We start from the raw sequence: 15,528 nt of genomic DNA on the forward strand, positions 1-15,528 counted from the left end.
ATGCTCCCCACTGTGCCAATAACTGAGACATTGTAGCTTATATCTACACAGACATGCTCAGGCACACACTGGCATATTAGACTTGAATGAAATGATCACATCCCTTTGTCAGTTAGGAAACAGATGAATAGGGCACACACGCAGCTCAAGCCAAGACATTTAGTGTATGACATTAGACACGTGTGAATGCTTCCTCAAACTAAAAAAAAAAAAAAATCACTGTTTAATTTATTATTTTCTGAAAAAATTCACCTTAGGTTTCTTAAAAAGCAAGCTCTTTTGTATATTTAAAATGGCTGTTGAATTACCAAAACTTTAAGAATTCCTTGATCTCTTTCAGGGACCTACTTTAGGGTGGGAGCTCCTTGGGATTTATGGCTCTAAGGGTGTACTAAAATATTCAGCTGAATTCAGTTGGTGTGTTTCCTTCCCCACCCCCCTAGGCACAGCTTCCCCAGAGGCACTGAAGCCTGGAGCACGTGTGGCACCAGAGATTCTCACTTTCCACCTCTCACAGGTTTCCAGGTGTGAAATTACAATCCTTTCTGGGGAAGATTAATAAATGACCAACGATGGTACAATGGTTAATTTCACATGGCAGCTTAGCTAGGCTGTGGTACCTAGCTGTTTGGTCAGACACCAGTTTAGACGTGGATGGGTGTGATTCACATGTAAATCAGTAGACTTTGAATAAAGCAGATGACCCTCCATAATGTGGGTGGGCCTCATCCAATCAGTTGAAGGCCTTAAGAGCAAAGGCTGAGTTTTTCCAAAAAGGAAGCAGTTCTTCCTCAAGACTGCAGAGTAGAAGCTCTGCCTGAGTTTCCCCACCAGCTGATCGTCTTGAGGACTTCAGACTCAAGATGGTATTATCAACTTTCACCTGAACCTGCAGTCTGCCACCCCCCACTTCAGATTTTGTGTTCGCCAACCTCTATAATTATGTGAGAAATTCCTTAAAACCTCTTTCTTTCTCCTTCCCGCCCTCACTTCCTCTCTCTCTCTCTTCCTCTCTCTCTCCTGTATCTTCTATTGGTTCTGTTTCTTTGGAGGACCTTGACCAATACAAATGGCAATCAGTCCTCCTATTCGCTCCCCAGGGAGGTGACATCCCAGCCCAACACACTCTGCATCCCTTTTAACAAAAAATTTTAGTGCACTTTTTCATGGTCAGATCCAAACGGCACTTTGTAGTATTGATTTGTAATGGTAAATCGTGAGATTTCTGTTATTCCTTACGACAAATCTCAACTCCTGGCATCCTTGGACTCTGTTCACAGAAGATCACGTGTTCCATGAAGCCTCTGCTGAGGAACCCTTCCCCTCCCAAGCCTGTACTAGGTTCCCCACTTCTATGTTCCTATGGCCCCTTCTGCGTATATAGTCCTTCACTGGGTTTCGCACACTGCATTGGAATTTTTAAAATATCTTTTTCTCCCACTAATCTGAGCTCTGTAAGTCTGGGTCTAGAGTTTATTCATCTTTGCATCCCTGGTGGATAGCATAACATTTTCACAGTGTAGGTGTGCAGGTATTTTGCTCTATAAATGGATAAAAGCAACATTTTATTCCATGTCACCTCTAGAAGGTTCTTTCTATACTACTTGGGTGCACAGAAAGAGTATAGACTTTGAGTCAGACACTTCTGTCCTCTGTTCCAATCCCTCACCTTCTAATCTTGGGCAAGTCTTTCAATGTCTTTGGCATCTTTCCTAATCTATGAAACAGAAATGATAAGCTGTACCTCCTTTATTGTATTATCATGGGGGACTAAGTGAAATAAGAGGTGTCTTTTCTCTCCCATATCACCAAGCATTTGTTCCAGCACACTTATCAAAGTCCTCTGGAGTTGTATTTTCAGAGTACACAGTGGTCTCTGGCTATCCCCTAAGTTCCCACATCCCCTTTCCCTTGCTGAAAGAGGGTATGAGCACACTGGGCCCTGACTCAGCTCTGGTTCAGGATAATCTCTCATTCCAACTAAAGAGACCTCCCTAGGGTGTCTTGCTCAGTCTAACCAACTCGGTGTAGGCAGTGTCTAATTTTGGAGGCAGAGGAATTATTTCATATCTGCTCTCTGAAATCCCCCTCAATGAGAGATTCCTAACTTGCAGTGATTTTGGGTAGTAGGGGGATTGGCCATGTATGGAGATACTTTGATTGCCACAGCTGGGGTGGGTGGAATGATATTGACATCTAGTTGGTAGAGGCCAGAGATGCTGATCAACATTCTACAATGCAAAGGACATCTCTAGACAACAAAGAATTATCTGGACCTAAATGTCAATAATGCTGGAGTTAAGAAACCCAGTGGACACGTCCGTCTTCAATACATAAAGGAAGACACAAGTCACAACCATATATCAGAAGGTTGTCCTTCCTTTTAATGCTAATAAATTTCTCCATCATTCTTCCCACTTCCTTTCCAGACTAGACTACTATTTATTTGTTCTCACTCTACACTAACATTATTTTATTAAAATGTATATTAATATAAATATGAGTTTCAGAGGGAGGCTGGGCCACAGCAGAAATTTATTAGCATTGGGTGATCTTATAGGATAGGAAATGAAGTGAGAAGCATCGGCACCCTCACCACATCTTCTAGCTTTATTGGTGGATGGAGACATTCAGCAACAGAGCATCTTTCCACTCAGGCTACCCTGCTGTCCTTCTCCACTCTGCCACATACAAGCTGTGTGATATTATACAACTTACTTAACCTCTCTGTGCTTTGGTTTCTTTGCTACACAGTGGGGATAGCGCCTGACTCATAGATTTGTAAACATAAGTGATATGCAACAAGGAAGCAGCTTTGTCCTTACCTTGGCTCTGCAACTTTCTAGTTATGTGATTCTGGACAAATAATTTACCCTTTTCAGGCTTGAAGTGCCTCACCTATGAGAGGCAAATATGAATAGTACCTATTTTGTACGGATGTTGTAAGCACAGAATGGGGTAACATATGGAAAATGCTGTAGTACGTAGTGAACCCTCCGTACACTGCACTAGTTTCGCTTCCGTGAACAGCTGGTGCGTGGGGTCAGCTGGCTGGGGTATGGTGATCACACCCCGGGTGAAAGGTATGGATTGGTCAGGGCGGGGGCAATGATCATCAGTGAATGGCACTGCCTGGACTTGCTCTCATTCTGTCTGGGTCTAACACAGTGAGGAAGAGGCATCTGTAGAAAAATGGGATGTAGTCAAGTGAGAGTAACTTCAGTCCCGTACTTTTTTGAAGTACTTAAAGGACTTCCTTAAGGCTGATGAGAAGCACAGGCTGTAGAGAAAAGAATCCCTTCTCTGGTTCCCATCACCAGCAACACAACCGCGTTCTCCTATTCTCGTGATCTTCTGCAAGTCCAGCTTGGGAGACTGGCTTAGTAGCAGAGTCAACATGGTGGTAATTTGGGGAAAAATTTCTCTTTCAATTGGCAATAATCACTTCTAAGCTAAACCCCCTGGGGCCATGATCCTGTCACTGAGTGGGGCCAAGTGATGCTGGCCTTGGACTTCTGGGTAAGATCTGAACTCTAGCATAGGGCAGTAATGTGGATTGTGCCTAATTGGTTGGGGGAAAGAGCAAGGGGCCATCAATCTGTCTTTGGGTTTAGGCTTGCCCAAGGGCAATTATGGGCAAATTAGAGACTAATTCCATAGATAAATGACATCAGGAGAATATTGTACTTGCCTGGTAACTTTTGGCAAGAAGACCTACTCTGTATCAGGGAAGAAGCTGGTTGGGATGAGCTCCAGAATTTTATTTTTCTTAAGGGATTATTATTAGTGCTAATAATTCACAGAGAGTCATGCCTTACGTTATGTTTGGGGTATGTGAAATCTGCGGGGTGGTGAAAATTAGTCAGAAAGCATCTAAAGCACTAGAAAGAAAAGGAGATATTATAAGTGGGTCCCATTTCAGAGCCAAATTACACCCTCCATATCCCACGCAAAAGCCCAGTTTACTTTATCAGACCTTGGAAACAAAATGAACAAAGAGAGAAGAAAGATGACCAGGCAGATTTGAAAAAGATACAGATAAGACATGAAAATTAAGAATAAAGTTGCCAAAATTAAATGTTCAGTGTGTGGGAAAATAACATATTAGGTACAAACTAAGAGATTATTATTGAACTGGAAGAATGTGTGAGCAAAGTACCCAGATTGCAACCCAAAAAGACAAGGAAAGCAGAGGAGAGTGAAGAGAGAGGGAGGAAGAATGAGGATGTGGTGGTAGAGTGGAGGAGAAAAACAGAAGTATAAAACAAGTGGAGGAAAAAGTAGTAAAAAGGGATGGTAGAAACAAATGCAATTATTCCAGTAATCTCAATAATCTGACTGGACTAGACCCAACATTTAAAAGGCAGAGACTCTGGTTATTGGGGTGAAAGAAATATCCAATGATATACTCTTTACCGGAAACATAAGGAGATGGAACGTCTGAAAGTGAAAGTATAAAAAAAAAAAAAAATGAAAGAATGGGAAAAGACATGGCAGAAAAAAATACCAAAGAAAACTCTGGTAACCATTGAAAGCAAAAAGTATTGTAACTGTTTGAGAAATAACCATTTAAATTTTTTACATTGTTGAACCTGTCAATCTATATTTTTGTATGTCTTTTTGTAACAACTTAATTGCGATGTCTTTAACATATAAAAAGTGTATACACTGAAGGTACACAACTATATATAGAGAGAGAAAAGGTTACCACAATCAAGATAAATAACTTGCCCCTCACATCTACGTAGTTACTATTGCGCATGTGTGTGTTGAGAAGATTTAAGATCTATCCTCTTAGCAAACTTCAAGTATACACCACAGTGTTTCTAACTGTTGTCACTATGCTATACATTTGATCTCCAGAAGATACCGTTAAAAAAATAAGACTAGTCACAGACTTGGAAAAGATGATTTGCCACACATATAACCTCTTTAGAATGGATGGGTATTTTCAGCTTGGGGGACACAGTCCATTGGAGCAATAGGATTTATGTTGATATCTTTCTCTAAAATATTAATAAACATATCTGCATGTTTTAAAAATTTATATAAATGACACCATATTATATTTATTATTTTGCAAATAAAGAAGGCATTATTAGTAACAGAGTTAAATGGTTAATTCCATAAGAATTGTTTAATACCAATTATAAACTTGTAAGTAATTAACTATGATTGAAATAATGAAATTAGATGTACAGGAAGAAAAGTACAAATCTACTGTCTTCATGAGAGATTTCAACACCTACTTTTAAATTATTGATAGGTCAAGAAGTAAAATAATATTAATAGTGATGATGGTTAGCATATTAATAAATGAATATTGAAACCACAAACTTGACTTAATAACATATAGAGAAGTCATATCCAAAAAAGCAATCCCATACATCCACTTGAAGCCATGTGGAACATTTATAAAGACCGACCATAGTCTAGGCTCTGTAAGTCTTCACAGATGTTCAACATGTAAATATTTATGGGGCATGTCCTCTGACAAGCGAAGTTAAAATAGAAATCATTAACAAAAATATGAATTAAAATACATCCATTTTTGTTAATTTAAAAAAAGGTCTAAATATCTAATGGGTTAAAAAATAATGATAACATTTTTAAAAATCCTTACAACTAAATGAGAAGGAAAATACTCCATACATAACTTTTAAAGATCCAGTGAAAATGGTACTAAGAAGGAGAGTTGGAGACTCGTCTAATTATATTTAACAATAAGATGAAAAATTACTCTTTAGTAACTGTAGCAACTGAAAAGTAATGAGCTAACAATCCAAATTAAGACATTAAAAAAAAAAAACACAAAAAAAAAACAAAGTAAATCCCAGGAAGTAAAAGAAAGGAAATAATAAAGATAAGAATAGAAATTAACAAGATGGAAAGCTAATGAAATGAGCAAATGAAATAGACCACCAAAGCAAACCTTGTCTTTTGTTAATATTTTCAGAGAAACATCTGCCAAGATTGATTGAGAAAGAGATGGCACAAATAAAAACATGGGACATGAGAAAGGAAGATAACTATAGACGTAACAGGTATAAAAAACAAGAAAATAGCGCAAAAATTTTGTGGTAATACATTTGGAAACCTAGACGGAATAACAAATTCCTCAAAAAAAAAAATAAAAATTGACTCAATAAAAAATAGAAAGCCTGAGGGGTTCTATAAAAATTAATGAAATTCAATCTGTAGTTAACAATAACCCTGTGAAGGAAACAATAAGCCCAAATTATTGTACAGGCTAGTGTTTTGCAAGACATAATTTAAAATCATTAACAATGAGTATAGTGTATGTGCTAAGCAATCATATTCAAGGCCGGTCACAAACAGTTGGCACCGGCTTGCTGCTACGCACTTAACTGAATGTCAGCACAGAACTTTCAAGAAAATGATCGTTCCGATATTACAACAACTCTTTAGAGATTAGAGGAAGGGAAACTTCCTTAAATCATTCTATGAGGTCAATGTAATTTTGATTCAAAATCAGGCAAAGACAGAAAGAAAAAAGAAAAGTACAGGTCAATCTCAATCAAATCGTAGATGTAAAATTGTCAAGTAAAACACTAGCAAAATAAATTGAATAGTATATAAAACTATGATACACCATAATAAAATTCAGTACATTCCACAAAACAATAGAGGTTTCAACACCAGATATCTATAAATGTGATTTACCACAAGAACTGAACATAGAAAAAAATATATATAATCATCTCAATAGATGCCCAAAAAGCATTTGATGAAACCCAACACATAGTTTATAGATTTAAATATACATCGATACATGTGCGTTTTATAAATACTTATGTGTGTGTGTGTGTATATATATATATGTAATCATAGGTAATATGAATATCCTTACATAATTTTGTAAGTATAGTCTTTAAAGTATATATAATGCATAATGATCTATACTTATATAACTGTACAGTTAAATATAAATAGTATATATATGTATAGAAGAATACAAATGCAAATATTTATATACACATATACTTATATATGAATGAATGTATAGATGCATATCATTATATCAGTATTACATCAGTATATGAGTATACACATAGATAGATGGTAGGATTAAGTTCAATTGTATGCTTTTATTTTGGGAGTGACTTGGCTATTCATAGCTCTTTTTTCTTCTATCTAAATTTCAGAATAAAGTTGCCAAGTTTCTTAAGAATCATTTAGGACTATTTTAATAGGAATTATACTGAATATATAAATTAAAAATTTTATATAAATTAAAATTTTTCTTTATTAGAAGATATTATAAAGAAAGTGAAAAACAAGCTATATATTATGAGAAAAGTGTTTTTTTGGCCCAAGAATTAACAATGCCTCTGCATATATGAACTTCTGCAGATTAGCAAGAAAAAATATAAACAATAGAAAAACAGGCAAATCATTTGAACCAGCATTTCATAGAAGAAAACATAAAAATGGCAAATAAAATATAAAATGTTTGTTCTTATTAATGTGCAAGAAAGCACAAACTAAGATCCAAATGAAATACTGTTTAAAGCTCTTCAATTAGCAATATCAAGAAGTCTTGCAATGCCAAGTGTTGGTGAGGAAGTAGGCTAAAGAGAACTCATAAGTTGAGTCTATATTAATACAACTACGTGAAAACAATTTATCATTCCTTGTAAAATTGAATCTCTGCATTCCTTCAGACCCAGTGATTTTACATTTAGGTGTGTATTCCAGAAAAATGCTTGCTTATGTGTGCTAGGAGACATGTAAGAATGTTTATGGCAGCGTCATTAATGAGAGTAAAAACAGGAAAGAACCTAAGTGTACACTGATAAAAAATGAGTATTTATTTGTGGCATTTTGCACAATAGAAGAGTTTGAGCTGAAGTCATTGATCTACAGCTACGTGAAGAAGCAGTGATCAATTTCAAAAACAGAAGTTGTGTGGAGAAAGCCAGGTGCAGAAAATTCTGTGGTATGTCTTGCCATTTGTATACAGTTTCAAATTTAGCAAAAGGACAAAATTGGGTGAGGGGGGTGGCAGTTAAATACAAAAAAGGCAAGGGCATGATCATGACTGGATTTAAGAGAATGGTTAAGATAGGTGGTATGGAATAGGAAGTACACAGGGAGATAGAATGGGGTGGGTAGTGGTCTAGCTCTGAAATTGGAATACAGTTGCATGAGTTCCTATTATTATGGTGGCTCAACACGTACAAATATTCTTTTGAATGCATCAGACAGACCTATGTCGATAGATCTATACATACGTAGTATAAGCTATGTTACTGACAGTTGGAATTGCAAGAAGTCCTAACTCCTACTAAGTGGGAGCGTAGCTCTTCTTTGATTAAATTAAACAGATTCGGTTTTAATATAATACAATCAGACAGAACTTTCCAGATACTTAGAATGAGGGCAGGCTCCAGTAATTTAAAGCAAATTACTGAAATGAGAGCTCCTAGAAGTTTCGAAGTGGATGGTAGGTAGAGGATGCTTTCTAAGGCTGACCCCCAGTGATCTATGGCTAATCCCCTTGAGGGTGGTCAGGCCTTCTAACCGAGAGTGTAGCAAAAGTGATGGGATACCAGTCCCGTGATTAGGTTACATTATAAGGTAAAGGTGCTGGAATGTCACTCTTTCCATTGTGTTTTGTTATATAGGACTTTGTCTTAGAAAATGATTGAGAGAGGGGCACCTGAGTGGCACAGTCGGTCGAGCCTCTGACTCTTGATTTCAGCTGCAGTCATGATCTCCCCTGTGTCGGGCTCTACAGTCGGTGTGGAGTCTGCTTGAGATTCTTTCTCTCCCTCTCCTACTGCCCCTCCCCGCTCAGGCACTCTCTCTCTCTCTCTCTCTCTCTCAAATGAATAAATAAAATCTTAAAGAAACAAAAAGAAAACGACAGAGAGAACTTCTCCTTCTGTCCTTGAGGAAGCAAACAACTGCACTGTGAACTGCCTACAGAGAATGTCGCATCCCAGGAAACTGTGGGCAGTCTCTAGGATCCCAGGGTGGAGAGCCAGTAAGGAGCTGGGGCTCTCAACCTTACGAAGGAAATGAAGCCTTCTAACAATCTGCTTGAGCTTGAAGTGGATTCTTCTTTAGCCCAGTCTCTGGATGAGTAAACGATTGGGTCAATACCTCTCATGCAGCCCGGTGACAGCCTGAGCAGAGGACCCGAATATGCCATGCTGGAACTCAGAACCCCAGAAACTGTGAAGTAATATATGAGTGTTGTTTCAAACTGCTAGATTAGTGGGAATTTGCTATGCAGCAATAGAAAATGAATATATGGAGGTATCCACTTCTCTTTGTATTCCTACGACACAACACAGTGCTTAACTCAGAGAGAGCAGAATGTCAGTGTTTGTTTGTTTTGTTTTGTTTTGTTTTTTTGTGGGCAGATGGATGAATGGAAGAAGTAAAACAAGCACCCCCCACCCGTTTCCAAACCCGTCCACCAGGATGCTGAGCAAATGCTCCTGGCAACAGAGGAAGCCTTCCGTCTTGGGAGGTAGGTGGCAATGAAGCCAGATCCATGAATTGGTAGGCAGGGAGTAGGGAGTGTCTGGCCCCAGACTGTTTTCTCAAGCTCCTGACACCTGGAGAAACATTCTCAGCAGCAGGGACAACTTTAGCAAGAAGCTGAAGAACGTAAGCTTCAGAGCCTCTCCCTAATACCAGCTGGGAGAGTACCTAGCAATTTTGTTTTTGTAATTCTGTAATCATTTCATTTAAGAGGGCCTCATAGACCACATACTCTGAAGGCTCCACAATATCTGGATCCACCCCCGATAAAACAGTAGGGAACAGGTAGCCTAAGGGTTCACCTTTGAACGTGCAGAATATCAAATACGGTGTTTGCAAATAGAAGTGTTAAATAAGTAGTTCAACAGAATTGCTAATTCCTAGAGGAAAAATTTCTTTCATTCATTTGTTTATTCATTCATTTATTCTTAAAACTGAAGTTATTGGTTGCTTATAGTTGTTTATAAATTGTTACAGTGTATAATTGTTACTCTTCAATTTGTATACTTTTGTCCGTGTGGTTAAGCCCTCTACATCAAATGAGCTATGTGAAATACTACCAGTTTCCTTTTTGACTTCTGGTTCTAGTTTTCCTTGAACTTAGTCATTTCCTTAGTGATCTGGTTAGGAGGTAGGGACTCAGACCAAATCATCCAGTGAGGTCCTGTCCAGTTTCAGGATCTGATTATCAGATCTATCCAATATTTCTCAGTGAATAATTTGTTTTGTAGGAGAACAGTATCTGTTTAGGCACATCAGTATCACTTGAGGATCCCGTACATGTTCAAGTGAAAGCCAGCGTAGAAATCTGAGTCACAAAAACCAGATAGAAGTATTATTAATATTGTATTTCATCCGTTTTATCAGTGGATTTTTTCCTGTTTTTGGTCTACTATTTTGCCAGGGCTTGGGGTCCTACTGTGTGGATGGACATTCTTTTGGAAGTCTTTTATAACTCTCTCTTCTCTCAGAAGTAATAGACAATTAAAGCCATGACTCCCCAATAATTTAATGAAAGCATTCGAGTAATGTTCTATAAAAAACATCCAGCAGTCATCCCTTCCACCTTCTCCTTCGACCTGTCATGACTGGGAAAAAGACAGACTTTCTTAGAATCTCTGGAATGTTCTATCCTCCTTTGCTCACCACATCCTTCACACACTCCTATGTCTAGAAGTATCACTAAAACTTAGCATCTGGGAAATGAGTCTATGTAAATGCCCCATTTTCTTCAATATCTCAGAGCTTCTATCTCCCTCCACCCCCACCCCTGCCACTCCTTTGAGCTTCCCGATTGCTGATTGCTGCACAGACTACTTAATGCCTTGCAGGCTTAGCTGTTATCTGCCAGACGCAAGGCAAACCCAAGCTCCATGTTTGTGGAAACTACTCAGGGCCCTAGATTCTTCTGCGTAAGTCCCTAGGCTCCTTGTACAAGTTCCCAGGGCCTCAGGACTTATGTTTCTCTCCTATGGACTCTTTTGCTACCACTCTTGTTCTGCAATGCAAATTGAATTTACCATTGACATATGGGGGAGTGATGTCAGTATAACAAGGTCAATGGGAGTGCAGAAGAAAAGCCCTCAGAGATGCTGCTGCATAGCCTCAAGGAAGTTTTTAGCTGTGTTTTAAGAAAATCAGAATTTTTCATTGCACTCAGGGCTCCTCCCCAGGACCTCACCCCAGAGGCCTGTGGCAAGTTGCAGGAGTTCTCTGGCTACCTTCATAGTGACACCAGCCACTCAGAGCTCCATAGCAGTCAGCCCTGGCCAGCACCCATTGGACCTGTTCTAAATAAAGTGGGCCCACAGATCCACTTGACCATCATTGGGAATTTTTAATATCCAATGACACTGCAGTTCTGATGATTTTTGTCCGTGCGCTGGTCACCAGGCAGGCTGGGAGTAGTGTGCCCATCCCACTTTTCCATCGGCTCCATTGTCTGTAGAGTAAAAGGGTTTTGAAATGCCCATCTCACATCGGGGCAGACATGCACTTCGTTGGAGCAGCTCTGCCCCTCCAGCAGTGTGAGCTCATGCTCCTAGGGTCTTGGAGACCTCACCTGGGTGCCCCATCAGCCTTTAGTTTGCCTGTATCACAATCCTGCTGTTTATCACTTTCCATATCATAGCTTCGCACAGGCCACACTTGTTCCCGTCCTCTGAGCCCAATGAGCTGAGAATTTCTTTCTCTTAATTTCATCAGCTTCTCACCTGTTGCAGGCTTTCTCCTAGCCTCTTGGCCAATGGGGTCATTGCTGTCTTTCTAGAAATCACATTGTGCCTGAGAGTCTGGGGATCGATGCTATGTTTGCTTTGCAGGGGAAGGCTGAAAAGCCCAGTGCGACTATTTAGTTTGACACTGCCAATTTCCCCCCAAATCTGTTAATGCACCCTGGAGCTGAAAGTCATAGGCCACAACTGCTCCACATTGAATGGATAAACAAACCATAAATAACTCCAGGGGCACGTCGTAAACCGTGGGGCCAAGCTGCCTTTTCCAGCCCATCTGTCTCTAAAGGCTAAAGGGGTAATGCAAGCGAGGGGGAGGCGGGCTCCTTCCCAGAGGCTTTAAGCAACGTCAAGGGATCAAAACTTAAACCAGAAGTTCCTCTGGTGGGAGGGGAGCAGCTGGCCTACACCTTTGCTAAAGCCAGACTGAGAAGAAGGAGGTTGCTGTAACTTAAGGAGTGAGAAAGTATAGAGCAGAGGAAGAAGCAGAAGAATGGAGACTTGTTTCTAAGAGGGATGGAGAGTCTTTTTTTGGAAAATACTTAAAAATAAATCTTTTCGTCAATGCATACACATGAACACATGACTCCCGTGTGACTAGAAGACACTTTTATCTTCACCTGTAAAAAGAAAAAGAGAAAATTGTAACCAGGGCTGCAATTAGGCCAAAAACAGGTTGAAACTGGTCTGCATGTGTGTTCTCTTTAGTTCAGAAAGGTTTATGAATATTTGTGTATGAAATGCCTTTAGAAAGTATATGCATTCTACACTCGCCGTAGTCTCTACCACTCCCTAATGTCACACCAGACACTCTTCATGGTGTCTGTTACCTCTCTGGCCCCTAGAACAGGGTATCTCAACTTTGATACTAATAACTCTTTGCAGTGGGGCTGTTCTGTCCATTATGGTGTTCTCAGCAGCAACCCTGACCTCTGGGGATGCCCACTGGAAGCCACTAGCTCCCCACCACCCCACACCAAACTGTTGAGACAACTAAAATTTTCCACTTGTCTTTTGGAGAACAGAATTGTCCCCAGTTGAGAATACTGCTCTAGAAATATGTGACATTACCATCCACAGGCTGGAGGTTTTCTGAGGCTGAGTGATGTACTGGCAGTCCTGTAGCTACTTAGTGCCAGTCCCAGGGCTGATTCTGTGAGTTCACACTCCTGTCACAGTGCCCCCTCTCCCACGGTGTGGACAGTGAATCTCCAAATTCCTTATTTTCCTATTATATTTCCTGAGTCTGTTGAACAGCATTTATCAGAGGTGGTATACTTGCTGGTTTCAAAATACAGTTTGGGGTAAAATGGCCAGTTGTATAACTTTGTGGTGATTCCCTCACCTCTGAGCTCAGTTTCCTCACCTGTTCAAGGGAGCCATGGTGGTCCCTGATTTCATGCCATTCTGTACCAGCATGGTCAGAGTGGGGGCTGAGGTGGGCATTTTCTGATTGGCCAGTGGTTATGATATATTTGCTGTTAAATATTTCAAATAGCTTCCTATCTTATCAGGTTGCTGTGAGGATTAAGTAAGATGATATAGTTATGGTCATATTCTAAACTCATGACACTGTTACCTATTATTTTTATTGCCCAAAGTCACAATCAGGTAAAAAGAGGAAGCCATCTACCACTTTGACCTTATGTCCTACCTTGCTCCCCTCTTTAGCCTGCCCCAGCCACAGTGGAGCAGTCTTGTGCTTTCTCTACTTTGGGCTCATTCATGCCTCAGGGCCTTTGCACTTCCTGTACTTGCCTCCTCTTAGTCAAGATAGTTCAACAGCTAGCAGGCCTCAGGGATGTAGCCTGCTTTACTCCTTTTATTTGAGAGCCAACAGCTCACTCTATTTCTGAGGGTTACCCACTTTTTCGGGAACATCTGTAAACTAGCGCACAGCTTGCCCTCTTTTTTGCTTCTCAAAAAACCCAAAAAACCCAAAATACCAAAAAAAAAAAAAACCCACCCAAACAAACAAATAAAAACACTCACTCTGTTCATTGTAAGAATTTAAGTCTAAACATTATGTATGAGTGGACAGGAATAACGTAAGTAATATGGGGAATCTTCTGGGTGTCTGTGGATCCTGACTCATTTTCTTAGGTTGTGCATTCAAGGTCCCTTGTCTTTGAAATCAGTCTAGTTGTTTTTCTATTCTGGGGCTAAACATAGGGGCTTTAATTTTAGGTTAGCAGGTGGTTGTTTTTGTGGGATTCTCAGCCCTTCCCAGAGCTCACATTCCAGTCAACTCTCCATACACGTGATCCTGGAGCTGTGCTCTGACTTTTCTTAGAGAGGAAGGGGTACCCCCTTGCACCCTAGAGATCCTTCCCCTGCAGTGTGGGTCGTAGACACTTTGGTCACCTTCAGTTCTTACTCAAAAATGCACTTCGACTTTCCAAATGATCTCCATTGGTCCCATTGCCTGCTCAGGTCACTCAAATTCTGAAACAAAATTTTGACCAACATCCAGAAGAATACGTGTGGAAAGGCAGCACTCCGTGGAGCATCTAGGCTTTGTACTCGAAGGAAATGGCTACCCATCTCGGGATCGTAACAGCAGGACAGCTGGATGCTTGAATGGAAATTCAACACCATATATACAAGGGAATATTACTCAGCCATCAAAAAGAACGAGTTCTCAACATTTGCTGCAACATGGACGGCACTGGAGGAGATAATGCTAAGTGAAATAAGTCAAGCAGAGAACGACAATTATATGGTTTCACTCATTTATGGAACATAAGAAGTAGGAAGATCGGTAGGAGAAGAAAGGGAAGAATGAAGCGGGGGTAAATAGAAGGGGGAATGAACCATGAGAGATTATGGACTCTGGGAAACAAACTGAGGGCTTCAGAGGGGAGGAGGGTGGGGGAATGGGATAGGCTGGTGATGGGTAGTAAGGAGGGCACATATTGCATGGTGCACTGGGTGCTATATGCAAATAATGAATCATGGAACTTTACATCAAAAACTAGGGATGTACTGTATGGTGACTAACATAATATAATAAAAAATATTATTTAAAAAAAAGAAATTCAACATCAGAGCAAATCTCTTTATAGGGACTCAGTTTACCACCTACAAGAATGGCCACTCTTCCTTTGACACTACATTTAAGATCCAGTCCTTGTTACTTCACTCTTGCAGTCCAAGCTATTCAGAGTTTACCAAGTACATCACAAGATTCATGGCTTTCAGAGTACTGGGAATATAAATGCTAATGGGGCCCAGGAGTTCTCAGTGGTCAGTCCAGTATCATTATATCACTTCAACACCAATGAACCTTGATATTGTTCCAGTCTGGTCTTTTTTAAAGAGAGAATTGGTTGGGGGCCCAAAGACAATATTGAAAGTCCTCATTTTTTTTCCTGAGACCATAAGAGGGACGCATGATCAGTAATAACATGGATCTGCTTTTGCTTCTGGTTGCTCAGACACCGCTTCTAGCTCGCCAGCTGTTTCTTGGGTTGCTACCTAGAATTCACTTACATGTTCACCCATCAATCTTTCTATCGACTGTGAGTCACTACGTACTTAGCTTCTGCATATTTTCTTTCTCCTGCTCTGGTTCCCAGATCACTGTCTTCAATTTCCAAGGTCACATAGAGGACTCTTAATGATGCCAATGTTTATACCAAGTGGATCATCACCCTAAGTTGTCTGTCAACTAGGAGACAGACATATAGCCTAGGCCATAGGTATGACAATGATGTGCTCCTCAGTCCTCTGTCGCATGTATCTCTAGTGAAATATAGTTCTTTTCACTAAAAGCGGGCAT

Source organism: Ursus maritimus, unplaced genomic scaffold (genome assembly GCF_017311325.1).
Source record: "Ursus maritimus isolate PB19 unplaced genomic scaffold, ASM1731132v1 scaffold_1, whole genome shotgun sequence".
NCBI classification, from domain to species: Eukaryota; Metazoa; Chordata; class Mammalia; order Carnivora; family Ursidae; genus Ursus; species Ursus maritimus.